Source organism: Colias croceus, chromosome 4, assembly GCF_905220415.1.
Source record: "Colias croceus chromosome 4, ilColCroc2.1".
NCBI lineage: Eukaryota > Metazoa > Arthropoda > Insecta > Lepidoptera > Pieridae > Colias > Colias croceus.
Window position 1 is genome coordinate 9,723,726 of NC_059540.1, and position 15,845 is coordinate 9,739,570.

The 15,845-nt window shown below is 34.1% G+C and overlaps 1 protein-coding gene across 4 annotated transcripts in view; it reads left to right on the plus strand.

The window, feature by feature from the left end:
- The window catches only part of LOC123690924, a 53,638-nt gene that overhangs the window by 7,425 nt on the left and 30,368 nt on the right, over window positions 1-15,845 (plus strand). For 2 of the 4 annotated variants that reach the window (XM_045635073.1, XM_045635078.1), the window contains exon 1: window positions 10,789-10,956. The exons of the other annotated variants lie outside the window; for them this stretch is intronic. The gene's annotated coding sequence lies outside the window, so the exon portion shown is untranslated. Of the gene's footprint in view, window positions 1-10,788; window positions 10,957-15,845 lie in introns of those variants that run through there. 4 annotated transcript variants of the gene reach the window in all.

A 15,845-nucleotide genomic window follows, 5' to 3' on the forward strand; every position in this document is an offset into this window, starting at 1 on the left:
AACAAGTTTATAATCTAAAGTATGTCTTATATATCTTAGCACTCTCTTCAATGATGACAATAACATATTATTTATACATAAATCAGGCCTTGTACCACATGCTGCATACATGAGACATCCTATTATTTGTCTACATAAGTTTTCTATACCTTTATCTGACTTTTCGTCACAGTTCTGACTGAATACAAAATTTTGATCGATAGGAGATGATACAGGCTTACAATTTTCCATATGAAAACGCTTCAAAACATTTAATAAATATTCCTTTTGTGATAACTCAGTTACACCTGTCTCTAAATTTTGTTTAACATTAATACCAATAAAATCAGATATGAAACCTAAAGTCTTCATTCTAAATTTTTTACACAACATACTTTTAAACTCATTTACACTAGTTTCATCTGTACCAAATGTCAAAATATCATCAACATACAGTAGTACATAAATTTTACATTTATCATTGCTCTTTACATAAAGACACGAATCAGCTTTAGATTTTACAAAATTTTCCTGTGTCATTACTGAGTTAAACTTGTCATTCCAGTGTTTAGGAGACTTCTTAAGGCCATATAAAGACTTATGTAATTTAACAACATTATTATTACTATTAAATGCTCCTTCTGGTAGCTGTAAGTACACATTATCCTTAATTTCACCATACAGAAATGCCCCAGTGACATCCATTTGATGGATTGGTAATTTTAACAAAGTAGCAACAGATACAAACAATCTAAATGTGGTTAACTTTGCCACTGGTGCATAAATGTCATTATAATCAATATCATTGTTTTGCTCAAATCCCCTAGCTACTAATCTGGCCTTGTATTGCTTTACCCCATTAATATACTTAATTTTGAATACCCATTTACTAGAAATTACCTTACAATCATCAGGCTTCTGACAAAATTCCCATGTCCTATTTTCTGCTAGAGTGTTCAGCTCTGTTTGCATCGCTTTTTGCCATTCTGATGCATTTTCATGCCTCATAGCTTCTTGGTACGTTCTCGGCTCATCCTCATTTAACAAAACTACATTATTGCATGTGTAGAATGATGTTCGCTTTTTCTTACGCTGACTAGGTTCCCTTCTCTGTGGCTCTGAGACCTCTGTGTCATCATCAGTGCAGTCCTCACTATTAGCTGGTTCATAAACACTATCATCATCACAATCTTCAGAACTTGAAGCACTTGATTCTTCCTCTGGTAATTGCAATTCCACATTTTGGCTTGGCATTTCTCCCTTTTCTTGTTCATCGTTCAATACTATATTATAATCAATTTCTTTTGAGCATTTTAAAAATATCACATCTCTTTTTATTTGAACGGTATTGTTTTTCTCAAAGAATATTCTGTATCCTTTTGTGTCCTCTCCATAGCCAACCATAATTCCACTTTCACCTTTTGAGTCCCATTTAGTTCTCTTTTCTTTCGGGATATGGACAAATACGGGGTTTCCGAAGATCTTTAAATCATGTATGTTATAACTTTTGCCTGTCCAAACCTCATATGGAGTTTTCACTTTATTAGTACTCAGTCCTGTTCGGTTAAGTACAAAACATCCAGTATTTATCGCCTCAGCCCATAGTTTCTTTGGCAATCCCTTGGCGTACAATAAAGATCGAGCTGTTTCCACCAATGTTCTATTTTCACGCTCAGCTTTTCCGTTTTGCTCTGGAGTGTATGTTACTGTTGTCTGATGTACAATTCCAAACTGGGCAAACATTTCCTTCATGTCTTTATTAATAAACTCCAAACCATTATCACTCCGAAAATATAAAATTTTATTTCCTGTCATATTTTCACATATTTTTATAAACTTCTCAACATAAGCTTTGACTTCATATTTTCCTTTCAAAAAATAGATTGTTCTGTAACTTGAAAAATCATCTTTCAGCAGAAGAAAATACTTGGCTCCTCCAATGGAAGCCTCCTCCATCGGGCCGCATACATCCGCATGGATTAATTCACATACTCTTGAAGTAGTCGTCTGACTTATAGAAAAAGGCAGGCGATGTGATTTGCCCTCTAAACATCCCTTGCAGTTGTCAACAAAGTTATCAGAAGCTTTAATATTATTCTGCGCTAGTACTTTCTTCACATGTTGTATGTTTTGATGTGCTAGTTTTTCGTGCCATTCATTTAAGCTAGATTGCACCATAGCCATGTTTGCTGTAACATGTTTGTAACGTACTTCTAATAAATACATATCTTGATTACGATATGATATTGCACATACTTTGTTTTGTTTTAAAAATTTGCAAGTGTTCTCATTAGTAACCATGACGTAACCCCTGTCTGTGACACATTTGACAGATAGCAGGTTTGTTTTCAATTCCGGTACGAATAGCACACAGTCTATGGTTGTATCAATCCATTTTTCGCCATTGTTTACTTGCAGCACTATCTGTCCAGAACCATGCACACTACATAAGTTACCGTTCCCTACAGTAACAAAGGTGTCCGATGTTGATGGAGTATATGTCGTAAATAACTCACGATCATAACACATATGGTTACTAGCACCTGTGTCCACTATCCACTGTGCCTTTTGAAAGAGTCCACTGGCACTCTGGGTTACAAACGCGTTATTATTGTCACTCTTGTCTTTGTCTTTATTCTTTCTAAACCAGCATTCACTTTTTAAATGACCTATTTTCTTGCAATAAAAACACTTTTTACCTCGTTTGTTATCATTTTCTGATTTGTTTTGTTTATTACGGCACTCACTTTGAAAATGTCCTTTGTTATTACACTTATAGCACTTAATGTCCTTTTTATCAGATCCTCTTGCAATGAAAGCCGCAGACGATGCTGATTGCACGGGCAATTCCTTTCTGTCTTTCAACCTCTCCTCTTCAATCAACAACCTTGCCACTAAATTATCGTAGGTTTGTTTATTATCCGGCGCCGACTCCCAAGCCGAAACGAAATGTTTATATTCTTCTGGCAACGACATTAATACTTTAGTAATTACAAATCTATCTGATATTTCTTCACCCATCTGTTTCAGTGTATTCTGCATTTCTTGTATTTTTGACAAAAATACGGACATATCCATTCCCTTTTCAAACCTGTATTGGAAGAATCTCTGCTGTATAATATGCACACTCGTCTCAGTCTTTTGTTCATAAACGCTTTGAAGTTTACGCCACATCTCAGCAGAAGTTGTACACGTTATTATATGTAACATAGCCTCCTCCGACATCCGTGTAACGAGAAAACTTTGTACCTTGGCATCTTTTGTTTCCCATGCCGGTATTTCACTGGCGACTTCAGGCTTCACCCTTTTTCCCTCCAATATGTCCAACCAACCAAGGCCCCGCAGCTGCACTGTTGTTTGAAATTTCCAAATATTCCAATTTCTGGCTCCTTCCAACTTCATGACATTGGCGTTGTTATTACTGTTGCCCTCCATTCCGACCTTGTCCTTTCCCAACTAGGAACAAGTATATTTCGACGATTCTTCGATAATCAGTGCCCGCCCAAGCCAAGCACGCCGCCGCGAGATAACCTCACTTTCCTTCTCGAAGACTTTCCGCTGTCGCAACTCACGCCAATCTACAACAAGCAGGTGTATGTGCCTGGGCCCATAACCTGTAGTTGAATAAAAACAGCGAATACTTTTGATAATGTGAAGTTTTATTTCATATCGACTTTTACAATATGGCGCACAGAGCAAGATATGGCGTGGTAGTACATTAGTAAAAGGAAACGGACATAGACATACAGATTCAAGATACAGTGTTGCAAACTTAATATTACATTGTCTATTACAGACTTATGCCAACAACAATTAAGCCTCTTTTATAACAAGCTTACGTTTATAACAATTATATTTAGGAACTTAACTTTATATAAGAAATTTTTTTGAATCATATTTAGGTAGGTACTTAACTTTAAAAATCGTAAACGACAATCTTGCTAATATTAGAACGTACCACAAAACAACCCGACTATTAATCATAATGTCTAATGAGATTTAATAGTAATTATACTCACACGTAACACCCATCTATTCATCTCCGATAAGTTTCCGTCGGCTCCAAAAAAATGCTACGTTATATCAGTATGTTTTGCTTACAGCGAAAGTAAAGCATCTTCCTAATTACATAAACAGCCCCCGTACCATGTCTTAAAGCAATATTATTTCCAGTTTGGGAAAGTGATGGCGTTATACGACCTATATACAGGGTGTAATCGTTAAGTGTGCACAAGCGATTATTCCGTAACTATTGCAGATACCAAAAAACTTTAAACTGATATCGAAAGTACTTAACCTAATGAGTAAAATAGCCATAATATTTTTTTATAAATAAAAGGAGAAATATCCAAAAATGTTACATTAAACGCTTTCATACATTTTATTTCCCATACATTTTGTATTCATAGCAGATTTTCGAAGTGATGTCCTCATTGTGCAATACAATGAGGAGCTCTATTTACAATTTCTAAATGAACTTCCCTTCAAAGGAGATTGCCCAAGTGACTATGGCACTTGGTATCGCAATCAAACTTATTGTGTCAAGATGAAATATAGCTCAATTTAAAGCTTGATGTTAGTACTTTTAGATATGATCCAAGTTTTTATATAAATAAGCCGCAGTTCGCGACAATAAAAATAAAACAATAGTTTTATTCAACACTTCAAAAAATAATTTATCGAGTTTAAACTAACGATGAACGTTAAGTTTTACGTTTATAACATAGGTAATATTTTAATTTACAAGACAAATGTAACAAGTAAATCGTAATAAACATTTTTTTCAAAATAAATAACGTCGAACAATGCATCGAACACATTCATTTCAAATAGGAACATAATATGGCGCTTGCAAGAGAGATAGATATATGTGTCAAAACAAAAACTTTTCCTTTTATTTCTATTTATTCGGTATAATTACGACTTAATAGTGATAAATATGATCATTATAAATACAAATAGGAATTAACAATATCACGAACACGTGACACAACTAGTATTTTACCGATACCATACGTGGTCATACATGTTTCAAAACACAAACTTTTACTTTTATTTCAATTTATCCGGTATAATTAAGAATTAATAGTGATACATATGACCATTATAAATACAAATAGGAATTAACAATATCACGAATACGTGGCACAACTAAAATTTTACCGATACCATCCGTGGTCATTCTCCTTTGCGAAGTAATTAAAGCTGAAAACCAAAAAAAGAAAGAAAAAGCTAAAATCTTTCATATTAAGTATGGGAGGGTTTCAAGTTAATTTTTTTAGATATTTCTCGTTTTATTTAAAAAAAAATTATTACGAATTTTACTCATTAGGTTTAGTATTTTCGATATCAGTTTTAAGTTTTTTGTTTTCTGCAATAGTTACGGAAAATTTGCCTGTGCACACTTAACGATTACACCCTGTATAGGTTTGTATTTTGGCACACTGGAAATAATACTGCTATAATCATGGTATTAAAACCATGAAGTATATTGCATATTATATTGTTTCCTTGATAGTGGGGATGCGCACGCGCTAGATGCTGCATCCGCGATTTTAATTGCTCCACATTGAGTCGTTGCACTTGCAATTATTGTTCTTGGTGAAAGTTGATATATTATTTACCTTTGATAATGAGGAAATACTACACGTGTTTTGTATATATTGCCGTATATTGTTTTTATTTTAATAAAGATTTGGAATTCCGCTTACTAGCTGAAATCCTTTTAATAGTTTTTTTCGTGAAAGAGTAACAAACTTACATACATCCATCCTCACAAACTTTATTTTGGTAATTAGTTCAGGAATAATAGATATTTATTTAATTGCGTTATTCGTTTCGGATTTAACATACATATTTGAAAGGTGAACTAGATATCGATTTGTTTGAAATCCTAACGATAATTATAAAATAAATTACCTATTTATCATTCGACGATGGAATAATTGAAAAGTTAATTAAATTTTAAACGCGGTTGTACATAAATTTAATTTATGCGCGAACAGCAATTGAAAAAGTATTGATCGAACTGAGTGTATTTATACTTCTAAAAATTAACCGTTCAATTTAAAATGTATTAACAGATAATCCCACGAAATAATTTCTGAACTAGCAGCGTCTGTTTCATAAATCCTATTATATTGTTAATTCGGCTCAATGCTCTTGTGTGCAGCATTATGTAGTTATACTACTTTAAATTATGCTCAAATACAAAGAAAACTACACGAATTTTTACGTCGAAAACACTATAATGTTTTTCTTTATGAATAGACAACAGACATTTTTACGTAGTCGAGATTCTTATCTGTAGAGGTTGAATTGAGAATAGTTTTTTTAAAGAAAAAACATAAAACTTCAAAGTGCTTTTAATAAATGAGAATGTTTCGTTTTAAAAGCTTGGAAATTTTCTAAATAGTATCTATTTATTTTAAAGAAAATGTATTCTGCTTAGGTATTCTGTATACAGGCTGTCCCACTATTGGTATACTAAGCGCGAAGGGGCTTGTAGTTTTGCATACTATGATACTATATATAAATAAATAAGATCTCTGTTCAAATTATTATAAGTAAGAAAGTGTAGATGACTTGGTAGCACTCCGGGAATGGCACGTCGAAATGTGGTTAATCAGCCACTTTATTTCAGTCTCTTTTTCGCTCACGATAATTGAATTATGCCATCTTGCTTTGGCGTCTAATCATGTGTGCCATTATTAAAAATCGACTGTTATGTTGGTAAACGTGCACCTCTCTACACCTTTTTATTTATAATCCATACTTAATATTATAAAGCTGAAGAGTTTGTTTGTTTGAACGCGCTAATCTCAGGAACTACCTACTGGTTCGATTTGAAAAATTCTATCGGTGTTAGATAGCCCATTTATCGAGGAAGGCTATAGGCTATATATCATCACGCTAACACCAACAGGAGCGGAGCAATGCGGGTGAAACCGCTGAGAACAGCTAGTATCATAATAAGGCTCGTAAATAATACTACGATGTTGTGCTAACAAAAAGCGTTAAACGTGTTTGTTTATATTATGTTCTAGAGTAAATAATGAAAAGAAGCGATTCTCATCCGAACTTTCACCCATTCAGATAACAATGTCCATTTATGTTATTAACCGAAGCGAGGCGAACGTGAGAGTAATCATCTGTGTCATCTAATATTTGGGTGTTGTGATGCTGTAGGAAAGTGCTCTATACCATATATTGAAGTAGGAATGTTGAATCTATTAAATCGCAAATGCCAACAATAAATAGTCAAAAATGGATTGATAAAATCGTTAATATTGCTTGATCATCAATTGCTGAAATAATATAAATTATGTCTTATAGGTTTATTCTGTTAATCTTAAAGTATAGCTTAGCTTAACAATACAATAAAACAATGCAGGTATATTATTTCAAACTAAGTTGCAAGCTAGGTAGTAAACGTTTTATTAGTCGTTATATTTACTTTTATCTTACGCGAGACACAAAAACAGTATTACGTTATGTAACAAAATATGATTACTGCCATATAAGTTATTGAACCGATTACATACAGCACTAGTAGGTAATAACACACAATGGGTTATTTACGAAATTGCTACTGTGGGAAGTTTTCTATCGACAATCACAAGAAATACCTATAGATTTTCTTATCTCAAGTGAAGTAACAGTTAGTTATATCTAAGGTATAATTCGTTGCGTGTTTCGACGGTAGTATTGACGATTACGTCGGTGGTTTGCGAAAAAATAGGTATTACGGGGTATTGTAATTTCACTAGGAAGGCACTATATTTCATGCCACAGTCTGTATATTGTGGCTGTGCTCCGCGATTTTACCAGCAGTGCTCCGCTCCTGTTGGTCTTAGCGAGATGATAAATAGCCTATAGCCGTAGTATATTATTATTAGTCTGTGCCTATAGCCTTCCTCGATAAATGGGCCATCTAACACCGAATGAATTTTTCAAATCGGACCAGTAGTTCCCGAGATTAACGCGTTCAAACAAACAAACGCTTCAGCTTTATAATATTAGTATAGCTATTTATCTATACTAATATTATAAAGTGGTTTGTTATTAACCGACTTCTTGTTAAAGCTTTTTGAATCATTATATTTTTTTCTTTAAATGAATTTAACAGAACAGTAATTAAAAATACTGAAGAATACATGATTGTCCGTGAAACGATCACAGCGTGAACATGTGCATCGAATGGGAGAGATCGTGCTGTGCAATCGTGGTTCTTCATTAGTACATGATTTGATGTTTATGGACATATCCCAACATGATTACAAATCGAAAAATACAACTTAAATTTCTGAGCAATTCTTATAGAAAATAATATGGATTTTAGGTATGTACAAACTACAAGCATAATTAGTTACCTATAAATCTATACATACACATTTGACATTCCAAAAAATATTTTTATAACTGTTCTATATCATACTAGCGGTTCGCCCCGGCTTTGCCCGTGGTACCTACATGTTTACGTTTTTTTTCATAAAAACTATCCTATCTCTCAAGTTGGATCGAACTGCACATGGTGTGCGAATTTTATTATAATCGGTTAAGTGGTTTAGAAGTCCATTGAGGACAAACATTGTGACACGAGATTTATATATATTAAGAGATATGTAGTAATGAATATTTCATGTGTGGGTTCTAAAAGTTACATTGAATCCACGATAAACCTTTTTATGACGAGCTATAAAGAAATTACATTCGCATAGGTATATGCAGCATGAACAAGAAAGATCAAATGTTTCTACGCCTATAGTAGGTACCTTGGTCTGGTACATAGTTAACCAGCTCATTTGTGAACCGCATGTGGGTCAGTCGACTGTAACCGATAGTCATTTGTTACTGTATCAACGCACGACAAATGTAACAATATAACTGGACCATTGGGAAAAGGTTTTGTAATTGAAACTATATGAGAAAATTGGAAAATTTACCGCGCGGTTTGTTTCGTGGGGTTTTAGTTTCACTCGCTTATTGGTTGTAAAGGAAGCATTTCAAATATTCTCTGTGAATTTGTAAATACCTATAAATTATCTATCTAATAGTGTTCACTGTTAACTATTATTCTCAAGACAGCTTTAATTAGTGTACCTGCCTTCCGGCATAAAGCTCCTAGCTTCACTTTTATTCGTTTAATATAATAATATAACGTACGATTTTCACACGCTTAGTGGAACAGTAACCTTCTCATTAATTATTGAAGTTATTCAACTTATACAACTTGAAGTTGAATAACTTCAATAATTAATGAGAAGGTTAGTCAATAATTATGAATAGTAAAAGTTTGAATAAACTTTTACTATTATAAACAAGTTATGTAAAATTTTGTGAAATATCTTAGATTTTCAGCCATTTTTTTTCTTGTTTAAAAATAGATGTCACAAAGCAAGTTCATTATGAAGACATCTGTTTGTGATTGCTTTGCATTAGTGATACGGAATTATTTTTTTCATTTTACGATGAAAACGCAAAGAATGTTTACAAACTTTCATACCCAGTCTGAACTGCACTCAAGGGACATTCTTGATCTCGACTTTACTTGCTTCAAATACTTTTGCAACTCCGTGACCTACTGGATGAGAAATTACATTATGTCTTTTAATTGTATACTTGAAAGGCTAACATATGACCTTAAGACCATGTGGTGCAATGGATAATCACTGGCCTAGGCATTACCTCGATTACGCACTTACGTGACTTTGACATTACTGGGGCAAGTGATTTGCGCTGTTTTAATTATTTTGTAGTAAGAAGTAGAGTACGTAATGTAGTGTCACAGATTACTAAATAGTTACTACGTAATTAGTACCAAGCAGGGCGGGTTCAACTGTACGTCAATATTTGTGTTTTGTAAAGTTAGGTTTTCAAATTGGCTGATTCTCGAATGAAAGCATTAAGCCCAAACTGACCTACTTGTTTGATTGCATTGTGTTTAATAATTATTTATAGAATTGTTTTACTACATGGAAATAATCGTTTTTATCGTTAAATTGGTTAAAATTTAAAAAATGTATGTATATGGATACTTGGTGTATTTTAATTGCTAACGTTAAAAAGTGTTAAGGACAGATACGTTTTTGATTTTGCCATAAAATCTGGCTTCCCACGGTCATGAAGTGGAGAATATGATTGCAAGTCGCGTCTATACTCTGTACCTCTTGTATATATCCCGGGCTCGCTCGCTTCCCAACCGGACACTCATCTGACACCCGGCGACACACAAACATGACACACTTAGTTGAATCATTATTGACTACTTATAATGGAATGCAACTTCTGATGCTGCTTTCTTGTTAGTGCTATTTTTTATAATGACGCTTTGAACCCTCCACGTGTGCTTTTGTTTCTAATATATATTATATATATTATATATTATGTACCTATATTAAGGAGAATTAATTTTACGATTATCTTGTCCAATTATTTATAGATACTTAAAGTGAGTACGATAAACGTGGCTATAGATGTCTAAAAATTGAAAATTTGCAAAAAGCTCGAACACGAAAATTAATTGAGGCATGAATATTTCATAGCATTGAACAACGGCTATATCAAACAATCTTGATACTGGACCACTGCCATTGTAACAAAGGCCATTGAAGAGGTTCCATATTAATCTCGACCTCTTTGAAAGAGGAGAGCCATTTCATGAAAAATGCGGTGCGGCATGCGACTACGGCGTATTCCAGCGCTTCGAAATTCGAATATTCTTTTAAGCATTCGACTCTCCGCGGCCCTCGCTGTGGCCTGTGGAGTGTGGCTGCAGGCCTGCAGCCTGCAGTATCGCTTTTACCTACTTAGCGGGCGGACGTGTCCGCTAACGAGTGCCAAATAAATATACATAATATTGATATAAACATTAAACTTTAAAATAACTGTTTAACAGTATTTGAACACAGTGACGTTCTTGCATACTTATCGTGCTACTTGTGCCATTGATTCTGTGTACACGGGATTGTGCAGCGTGTAAGTAATTTAAACTTTTGACACTTATTATTTTGATTTTTTTAAGATATTTATTAGTTTTCCATTCACCGGTTCGAAAGCAAGGCTTTGTTAGTGAAATTGGTAAAGCTAAATAATTGCAGTGCATAAGTACGTGTTGGCAGAACATAAATATAGGGAGATGTAATGAATGTAATGATAGAATTAATACCATAGTAAAATACGAATGGATATATTATTTTGTCGATACATAATTATAATAATTATAGTAACATTGATAACACTAATTTGTTTAAAAAAATAAGTAATATCACACCGTTGTTGTTGAAATCGACATTAATTGGTAAACGTTGAATAGGACACAATAATATGAATTACTTCCTCTTAAGTATTCTAATTACCACGTGAACGAAATATTTCCTCGTTAATTTGTCACCGGTATTACAAAGTGATTGTTATCACGCGTTTAGTAGCCTATGAATAATTTGAGAAACACCTTTAATTTAGCACTTCGTTACCTGATTAGTTCTTAATTATCGTTTCCAAATAATTTATAAGATTGACGTTATACGCGATTAAACACGCTGTACGTAATAAATAATTCAATATAAACCAGATTTTGCGAGTCAACAAGTTTGCTGAGCGGGTTGTTAAATTTAGTATAATTTGCACACTTATTTTCGCTTGTTTATGTCGAATTAATTAGTAGATTAATCATTTAAATATTTCCTTATATCGAAATTACTATAAGCCTTTCTATTTTTATAATATCCTAGATGTATTGATCCCTGGGACCCTTTTTCGTGCATCGTGGCAGGTATTAAAAACGTCTACATTTCGATGCCCAGTGGGCGAATTTACTCACCTGGTTCGAAACATAGAATAATGGACATGGTCGAGAAGCATATGAAAGGTCAAGTGTAATTAAACTGTGCTTTTTGTTTTCGCAAATGAAACGGTGTATTTATCGTACTATTGCCATTTCAACCTCAAGTTCCACGATAAAAACCAGCTTATGGGTAACGTAAAATTCAAAACATCTCTCCCTAAAATTTGTAACTTCCTCATTTAATTATTCTTGGAAATTCTTAGTAGCTACGTTAAATTATAATTTTATAGCATCCCAAAACATACGTAACCCTATTCCAGATGGTAGACGAAAAGAAGTCTATATTTCAAAAGTTGATACCAATGATTGTTATCACGGGTGAGAATTGATTTATATTTACCATCACGCACGTGCAATATAACATCTTAACGATCAGTTAGTAAATAAACACTTGCATCTCAAAACGCTTACCGTCCGCGGTCATTGAACCCGTTCAGTCCATTTTAGACTGCGACCTTTTGTTAAATTTCTTATCTATAGATTTACCGTACGCTTATAAATCTATTATGTATATATTATTGGATTCGTTTTTCTATCGAATACAAAAGGCTCGAAAGAACCTTTGTGATCTTTTTTGAACCCGTCAGGTATAACTTCTTTTGCCAGGCTCAATTTGGCAACGAATCGCATTTTCAATATTATATTACTGCATTATTTTATCCGAAATTATGCTCAATTTAAAACAGTTACTCCTATGTAAACCTCGTGTTAACCTCATTTCCAAATTCTTTACAAAATTCGTCAAAAGGATGAATGGACTATGAATACGGCATGCCTCACTTGTTCAGCGTCGCTGACACAGGTCGCTGAGCTAAGACTATCATGAATAATCAAACTATGTTCAGCCGTGACAGTCAACAGGAACAGAATATGTTTAGTCCAATGAATTCATGATTATTTAAAAATAATCATCAGCCACTCATGACGTAATCTAGCTTTAGCAATATACAGGAAGCGAAGCAATATTCTAATCTCTTGCTACACGTTTCAAAGGACATTATCCTGCTCAAATTCCGCCACTAGCGCGGTTTGTTAGAGCTATTTTCTTCATACCCTCAAAACATTATATGTATTTCATTGGCACGAAATGTACGTTATAGATTTGTTGAATATCAAGTTTGAAATCGGCAATTGCTCTACATTGTTAGTGTTCCGGCGCGGAAAATTATTATTTGACTTTACAGCAGTTCTCTGAACGCTTCCAGTTAATTTCCTGTGCTGCTGTTTTTCCGCCTTACGTGGCCTATTTTCTATTGACACGTGTTTTGTCTTTGACGTTTTGCGCGGTCATTTAAAAGGCAACATTTTGGGCATAGGTTAATTATGTCACGTAGTAAACGTATTACAATTTATCAGCAATAGTAACAACAGCCATTCCAACTTATTATAACTTATACACACACACTCAGAAAAATTAAAAAATGCATACCTATTTGTTTAAATATTTTCTATATTATGCATATTGCATATGCTGGCAATAATTAATCCGCAGATTCCGTGTTTTTGTGTATTTTTAATAACAGTTCTTTTATTAATGGAACAAAAATTTGCTTTTAAACGCGACACGACATTCGACCTAGTTATTTAACGGAATTTTAATAGTTATTCGAGTTTCAAAATAGTCATATCAATCTCGGGTGCTATGATGAATGCAATCTTCTGAGTTTCCACTGGACTTCTGCCAATGCAAAGACCAGACTTTAATTCGTAAATTCCCGTTTAGTTTGTAAGTTCTAGTTATTTAACATGGAGTTCACGTGTTTTTGCTTATTTAAACAGGGATATTTCGGGCTCGCATCTTGTTTTACATTCACATGGACATGTTTATCGTCTAGAAATACGAGGCAGGGGCGCAGTACAGATACGATAAAGATCTAAACAACAAACCCCTGTTGTTTGAATATTTATTCCAGTAATAGTCTTTTTAACTTGACAGAAACGAATTGCAAAAGATTGATCAATGATAAAGTGTAGGCGTTGCCCAGCAGCACAAACTGATTAGACTTTATTTAAAAAGTAAATCAATTCGAAAACGATCCCAAAATTATTTGAGAAAAAACCGGCCAAGTGCGAGTCGGGCTCGCGCACAAAGGGTTCCGTAGCAGCAAATATAATAAATTACAGTTAAATCAACCTATCTCAAAAACTATAAGAGATACTTTGATCAAACCAAAAATCGTTGAAAGAGTTAATTAGCATGCATCACCTCTATTTTTTTTAGAATTTTATACCCCGTAGTTATAAAAATAGAGGGGGGGGGGACATACTTTTTACGACTTTGAGAGCTGATATCTCAAAAACCGTTCACTTTAAGAAAAATGTTTTTTAGAAAACTTTATATCATTTTAAAAGACCTTTCCATTGATACCCCACACGGGTATGTACATCGAAAAAAAAAATTTCATCCCTCAGTTACATGTATGGGGGGCCCCACCCCCAATTCTTTTTTTTACTATTTAGTGTCATATTTTTGTAGCGGTTCATACAACACATATTCCCATCAAATTTCATCACTGTAGTACTTATAGTTTCCGAGTAAATCGGCTGTGACAGACGGACAGACGGACAGACGGACAGACGGACATGACGAAACTATAAGGGTTCCGTTTTTGCCATTTTGGCTACGGAACCCTAAAAAATGGAGTTAGAGAATTAATGCTATTGATAGAAAATTCTTATACTAGACTTTTAAATGTATTCATCAGTTCCTATATGAAGTTGTCGATTGGCATCTCCAACTTAGGCGGCACACATGTTATTCGAATACCACATCTGATAGAGCCATTGAAAGTTTTTTGTGAAGAATGCTAACTTTCGAATGGTAAACATTTCAGACACAATTATGTTCATACTTCATATGGACTGGTATTGTTAGGCGCCGGATTGTCGCGGCCGAGCCACTACTGCGATTTCCCCCACCCTTACTTGCTTATGTAACTTCACGTCCTTGTAGATTTGCAATTACTATATAAAAATGCACTCGCTTATCAGGTTGTTTGTGCAGTAGAACTAAATTCGACGTCGAGAGTCGTTAAGGATAAGTGGCTCTGGAGTTTGTGCGCTTCGACTTTCAAGTTTTTTTTGTGTTTATTAGGTACAAAGGGCATCCTTTTATACAAGATCTTGTAAATCTACATAATTGACTATTCCCGGATGTGATTAATTTACGTCCTCTACATCTTCTATTATATAAAATCGTAACGGCCACCCATCTAAGTGACGGCTCTTATGCAATACTTTAAACAGGCTGAAACTGCAAGCAATTTACTATAAAAAGACTTTTGCAAAAAATTACCAATGGCTCTTTAATGATGGATGGAACCGGATGCAGTGAATGGCGATCATTATGAGTTTGTGCTATTGACTAAGCTTTGCAATTAAATTTATTTGGACCATTCTTTTCATATATTATTTTTTTTTAATTAGTTTCACATTGTTGTCATATCGATAATAGCTAATTTTGCCATTTCATTAAATCCTATTTCAAATCATGCAAAGTCTGAGAAATCAGCGGATAATTGGAGAAAGTTTATCCGTGAGATTAACTGTAAATTATAATGACAGTAAATTAATGAAGACGGTTGGTAAAATCGAAAATTATAATCAAAAATGTGTGCAATCGTGAAGAATAATTACGCAGGCGACACCCAGCAGACAGAGAGGTATGATGCAAAACAATCGAGGTGCAATGAACCTAAAGGAAGGGCCTTGCCATAATCGATTTGCTAGCAACACCATATCGAACGGCTCTATGAATCATGCCGGCACCACATGCGTTGAGATACACGCGGTTATACCTCGTGTATTCGTATATTTATATAACTTGTTATAAACAGTCAAAATAGAATTGCTTTTAATATGCATGTACTTTTAATTCCAAGTATTGTTGCTTCTAAGGTGATTGTAAATTTCCAATTTGTGCGTGCATTTCTCAATAGTTAAATTAATACGTGACATCATAATATAATCAAAGATTACTCATACTTGTAGTACGGGCTTAGATTATGTATCGGTTGATTTG